The following is a 6814-nucleotide window of genomic DNA, read 5'->3' as shown; positions in this document are numbered from 1 at the left end:
GCTCAAGCACTTGGGCCATCCTCCACTGCCCTCCTGGGCCACAGCAGAGAGCTGGACTGGAAGAGGGGCAACTGGGACTAGAACCTGGCACCCATATGGGATGCCAGCACCGCAGGCGGAGGATTAATCAAGTGAGCCACGGCACCGGCTCCCTCAGGGCAATCTGATCCCAGGCACAGAAGCCAGCTAGAGGCTGAATAGGCTCCTGTCTCTAGACTGGATGAGTTGCTTTTTCTCATACCCCTTGTTGGTGCCTGTTCTTCCCTCCCTGGGACCAGGCCCTCCCTGTTGTTTTCTATTGCTGTGGATTTGCTCTGAGAGGAGGAGAGTGGCAGGGGCAAAGAGGCATGGAGTCACCACACAGACACCGGGAGTTGGGTGAAAGCAGGCCAGAGGCAAGCAGCCTGTAGACTCATTTATTTCAATTGCTACAGCAGCTTATATAGCCTAGACAGCCAATCCGGTCAAGGGGCAGTTTATGCCCTAACCAATCACAGCCTGTTGCCAGGCAGGCTCCGTTGCTAGGTGGTTTCCCAAGCCATTCCTGAGTAACTGATGCTTGCTTGCCAGCAGCCATCTTGGCATGGCCTTCTCATTCCACCACAGTTTTCTTTCATCCTTCTGCACAGCTTCAGATCCTGCTAACACCCATCCCTGCCAAAGCTAGGAGGACAGCCCAGTGGGCAGGGCTGCACAGCCTCCAACTGCTGTTTCACACACAGGAACATGGAAGGGCAACACTGCACAAGGGCAAGGCAGTCAGGAGAAGGAGCTGGAATCTGGCCTCTTGGTCTAACCTCAGGAGCCCTTCTCATGCCCTCTGCTCCCTGCCATGATGTGGTATTTCATTGTTTCTTTTCTCCTTGTGTACACCCAGAGGAGGAAGGATGGCTACAGGAAAAGAAAGGATAGATCTATCTATCTATCTATCTATCCATGAATCAGCGAGAAAGAGAGAGAGAGATTTCATCTGCGGGTTCATTCCCAGATGGCCGCAAGGGCCTGGGCTGGGCCAGGCCAAAGTGAGGAGCCAGGAACTTCATCCAGGTCTTCCACATGGATGACAGGGTCCCAAACACTTGGGCAATCTCTCACTGCTTTTCACAGGCTATTAGTATGGAAAATGTAACTGACTTGTCATCAGATATTGCTTTAGAATAACAACATCCAGTCTAATCCTTGTCAATTTGTAAACCTCGAATAGCAGTCTATTGTTTGAGATGCATCTAGATTTAAAAAATGGGATCAGGGATTTTTTTTTTTTTTCAAAATTTTCAACCCTGTACCAACCAATTCATTTCTTAACTAACAGAATTGAGTTATTGCCGGCGCCGTGGCTCACTAGGCTAATCCTCCGCCTTGCAGCGCCGGCACACTGGGTTCTAGTCCCGGTCGGGCGCTGGATTCTGTCTTGGTTGCCCCTCTTCCAGGCCAGCTCTCTGCTGTGGCCAGGGAGTGCAGTGGAGGATGGCTCAAGTACTTGGGCCCTGCACCCCATGGGAGACCAGGATAAGTACCTGGCTCCTGCCATCAGAGCAGCACGGTGCGCTGGCCTCAGCGTGCCGCCTGTGGCGGCCATTGGAGGGTGAACCAACTGCAAAGGAAGACCTTTCTCTCTGTCTCTCTCTCTCACTGTCCACTCTGCCTGTCAAAAAAAAAAAAAAAAAAGAATTGAGTTATGCAAACTCCCTTCCTTATATTTATTTAATATTTTCTTATCACCTATTACAAACCCAGAATCCAAATACTACAGCATTGCAGACTTTCCTCTTCATATTTTATTGCTGTGCCTATGTGTATATATTTCATAGTCTTCCAAATTTTCTTGCTTGTCCCATCAAGTCTTTTTTCACAAACCTGTTTCATCATTTTACAGAAAATGTTAGCATTTCTTTTTATATCCTATGGCCTCAGAGGAAAATGAAATCTAAATGGCTCACCTTTCAGAATTTTTCAAATTCTGGGCATTTTTACCTCTCACACGAGACCCTTGTATGAACATTATATAACCAATTCATATCCTCAGTTATCTTTATGCCTTCACTGATTTCCACCCAAACACAAGGCCTTTGTTATACTTGCATTTGTTTTCTAAAACTTCTATTTTAAAATTCAAGCCTCAGATTTACCTTCTTTTATTCCCCAGAAACCTTTTATTTAAGGTTTACACACTACATGCATTTCAAAAACAAATTTGTAATCATAGTGATTTTTTGAATATTTCTTTTTTTGTCATTTTTTTATTTTATTTTATTTTATTTTTTATTTTTTTTACAGGCAGAGTGGACAGTGAGAGAGAGAGACAGAGAGAAAGGTCTTCCTTTGCCGTTGGTTCACCCTCCAATGGCCGCTGCGGCCGGCGCGCTGCACCTGGGCCATCCTCCACTGCACTCCCGGGCCACAGCAGAGAGCTGGCCTGGAAGAGGGGAAACCGGGACAGAATCTGGCGCCCCAACCGGGACTAGAACCCGGTGTGCCGGTGCTGCAAGGCGGAGGATTAGCCTAGTGAGCCGCGGCGCCAGCCACAAATTTGTAATCATAGTGATTTTACTCACCCTACCCTCCCTCTCACTCACACTTCCATCCTTCTTCCTTCTCCCATTCCATTCTTATTTTTTACTAAGATCTGTTTTCAAATAACGTTATACACATAAGATTAACCCTACAACAAATAGTATGAAAAAAAAAAAACTATTCCATAAAAGTCGAGACAAGGGCTATTCAAAGTCATCACATCTCAAAGTTTCAATTTCATTTATATAGATTACCTTTTAGGTACTCTATTAGTTGCCACAGGTCAAGGAGAACATATGATGTTTGTCTTTTTGGGACTTCAGTTTGCGGTATATCACACTGATTGAGCTACGAATGTTAAACCATCCCTGCATACTAGGGACAAAATCCCACTAGGTCAGGATGAATGATCTTTCTGATATGTTGTTGGATTTGATTGGCTAGTATTTCCTTGAGGATTTTTATGTCTATGTTCATCAGGGAAATTGATCTGTAGTTCTCTTCCTCTGTTGTATCTTTTCAGATTTAGTAATTAAAGTGATATTGGCTTCATAGACTAGCATGTACACTTGAAAAGAAAATGACACTGCCTTGACTCTCAGAAATCTCACCATCTACCAGAAGAGGCAGATCTTATTTATTCTTCGTGTTAGCTTTTTCTAGTAGTGTGGAAGCTTCCCAGCTTGATGTAATCCCATTTGTCAGTTTTGGCTCTGATTTTGCCTGTGCTTCAGGGGTCTTTTCCAAGAAGTTTTTGCCTACACCAATGTGTTGCAGGGTTTCCCTAATGTTCCCTAGTAATTTGAGGATATTGAGTTATAGATTTAGGTTGTTGATCTATTTTGAGTGGATTTTGGTGTAGCATATAAGGTAGGGATCTAGTTTCATACTTCTGCATGTGGAGATCCAGTTTTTCCAGCACCATTGTTGAAGAGACTGTCTTTGATCCAAGGATTGATTTTAGCTCCTTTGTCAAAGATAAGTTGGTTGTAGATGTGTGGATTGACTTCTGAAGTTTCTATTTTTTTCCATTAATCTAAACATCTATTCTTTCTGCTAGTACCAGACTCTTTTGATTTTAAGTACTCTGCAGTATGTCTTAAAATCTGGCATTATGATTACTCTGGTTTTTTTGTTGTTGTTATATAAGATTGCTTTGGTTATTTGCAGTATCTGTATTTCCATATGAATTTTAACCTTATTTTTTCTAGATTTGAGAGGAATTTCATTGGTACTTTGATTTGGATTGCATTGAATCTATAAATTGCTTTTAGTAGTATGGACACTTTGTTGAAATTAATTCTTACAATCCATTGACATGGAAGAATTTTCCATCTTTTTCTGTCTTCTATTTCTTTCTTTAATGTTTTGTAATTTTCATGGTAAAGATCTTTGGCTTCTTTTGCTAATTTTATTCCAAAGTTTTTAATTTTTGTAGCTATTGTGAATGGACTACATCTGCTCTTTTTTGTGTTTCATTAGCACGAAATATCCTTTTCCATTCTTTCACTTTCAGTCTGTGTGTATCTTTGCTGGTGAGGTGTGTTTCTTGTTTCTTGTAGGCAGCAAATAGATGTGTCTTGTTTTTTGATCCATTCGTCCAGTCTGTTTATTTTAATGGGAGAATTTAGGCCATTTACCTTTGATAAGAAACTTCAATAAGTAATGACTTGGCCCTGTAATTTTCACATAAATATTCCTATTGTTTACTTTTGATTTCCTTTGTACTACTGGGAAATTTTCTGCCTTCACCTTCTTTCATAATGATGACTATCTTTCTATGTCTCTGTGAGTAGCACATCCTTAAGCATCTTTTATAAGGTTGGATGACAAATTTTTTTCAATTTCTGGTTGTTACGGAAGGTGTTTATTTTACCTTAGTTCATAAATGAGAGCTTAGCTAAGTATAGTATTCAGGTTGATAGTCTCCCCTTTTAAGAATTGGACTATGTCCCTTAGTTATCTCTAGGTTTAGAGTTTCTAATGAGAAGTCAGTTGGGAATCTAATTGGAGATCCTTGCAAAGTAATCTGCCTTTTCTCACGCACCTTTTAGAAACTGTTCTTTATGTTTTACTCTTGCAAGTTTGACTACAATGTGTTGTGGTGAAGGTCTTCTGATCACGTCTGTTAGGAGTTCTATGTGCCTCTTGTAGTTGGAAATCCCTTTTCTTGAAAATTAAGGAAGTTTTCTGTAATTACTACACTAAACAGGCCTTCTAATCCATTCTTTTTTCCTTAGCCCTGTATGTTGGGTCATTTGATAGTATCCCATAATTCTCCAACATGGTTTTTAATTTTTTAATTTCTTCTTCTTCCTCTTCTTCTTTTAATCTGCCTGAAAAATTTCCAAAAATTTGTCTTCTAGTTCAGATTTTTCTTCTGCCTCACCCATTCTTTTGTTAAGGCTTTCTAATGCATTTTTTATTTGACTTATTGAATTCTTCGTTTCTAATACTTCATTTTGATTTCTCTTTAGAATCTCAATTTCATGGAAAAACTTTTCTTTCATGTCATTTATGGACTTGTATAATCCGTGAACTTGCTTCTCATTGCTTCCAGGTAATCCCATGATTAATCTTTTGAATTCCATTTCAGGCATTTCATCAACCTCTTCATCATTACCTTCTAATATTGGAGTGTTGTTGTGTTCCTTTGGGTGGTCCTATTGTCTTCCTTGTTTGTGTTTCTTGAATTTATTTGTTTATTTTTAGGTATTTGAGGAGATACTTGTTGGTATTTTTCTCTTATGGCTTTTCTCTTTGAATTATGCATCTTTCTTTTAGTGGAATGTCTGCTTTTTCAGGTTATACACAGAGGTGTATGCGGGTGTGGCAAGGGTGCTCTGGTCAGTGTGCAAGGTTGAGGTGAGTATCCAGGGAGACTCCCAAGTTGGGAGTGGTAGATCTCTTCTTAACAGAATGAGTGGTATGATTATCTCTGTTGATGTAATCATACACTCTGCTCTTCAGTGGTGATCAATGCCTGGATGTTCACCCTCAGTGGGTGCAATACTCATCCTTGCTTCTACATGAATTCTCAAATGATCTGTGCAGTCTCAGTGTGAGCACAGATTCCACTATAATGACCTACCCTAGGCAATCAGGGAGACCTGAGTGTGTGGAACCACACCAGTATTTGCCTAGAGACCTAGCTGTACTGTGTAGCCTCTCACGCAGTCACCGAGTTCCCACAGGGTCAGCACACAGCACTCCCACAGTCCTGGGGTAGAGGATCCACCCCACCATGCTAGTCTTTCCAATCCATGGTGAGGCTGAGACATTCCCAGAGCCAGCTGTTATGAGTTTCCCACCTAGGTGGCTTGAGCCCCAGAGCCTATGATATGTTGAGAGGTTTGGGGCACCTCACAGTCATATGTGGGTGCCCAGCCCCCATCCATATTCCCAGCCAGACCCTAAGTCAGTGCGAAACATGGATTTCTCCCTCTGTTAAAACCCCTGGATCAAACATGTGTGCACAATAGCTGCTCACCACAGTACTGCTCATTTCACAATCACACCTTCTCCCCACCATTTCCTAGATGCATTTAAGTTTCTCTGCAACCAGTACTATTGTCAGAATGGCTCATTCTCCCCACCTGTTGCTGGGTGTGTGCACCTGAGCTACTGTGGGTGCCCCTTCTGACAATATGACATTGTCTCCACCTTTTGCTGAGCGTGAGCACAAGAGCAGCCACAGCTGCTACCTACTTATTTCCAAAATGGTACCTTCCCTCTCTCAGCCGGATGTCACGTGCCATTGTGAGGGAAGTGGGGAGAGAGAAATGTGTCTCCCCTTTTTTGTGTGAGTGAGTAGGCACTGTTTCCCTCAGGGCTCTTGTCCTGAGTCAAAGATAATGTAGTCCACTAGGGTCTCTGTCCAGCTAACTCAGCAGTAGCACAGGCTGCTTCAGTCTGATCTCACTTTGCTCTCCACACTGGTGCTTTCTGTGGCTCTGGGCTGCTGGGGTCATGTGCTATGTCTGTGTTGATTGCTGCATGTCTGCACCTTCTACACGGCTCCATAGCATCTCCTCTCTTTCCATGGAATATCCATCTCCACTGCAGTTTTCCCTCCAACTCTCCCTTGAGAATGCACTTTCTCTACTTTATTTTCCCTTTTTTACTATTTTCCCCTAGCTCAGAGCAGACTGCCCTCTCCTTACTTCACCATCTTAGTTGCTATAATTGTGCTTTATATGCTAAAAGACAAGTAAAGCAATTAGAATCAAGGAAAGAGAGGTAATTAAATTATGGAAAGACACAGTGTTGAAGTGTTACAACCTGTAACTTGATAACAGTT

This window comes from Oryctolagus cuniculus, chromosome 6 (assembly GCF_051225735.1).
Source record: "Oryctolagus cuniculus isolate XC-2025 breed Fujian yellow rabbit chromosome 6, ASM5122573v1, whole genome shotgun sequence".
Lineage (NCBI taxonomy): Eukaryota > Metazoa > Chordata > Mammalia > Lagomorpha > Leporidae > Oryctolagus > Oryctolagus cuniculus.
Note: the sequence above shows the minus strand (reverse complement) of the source record.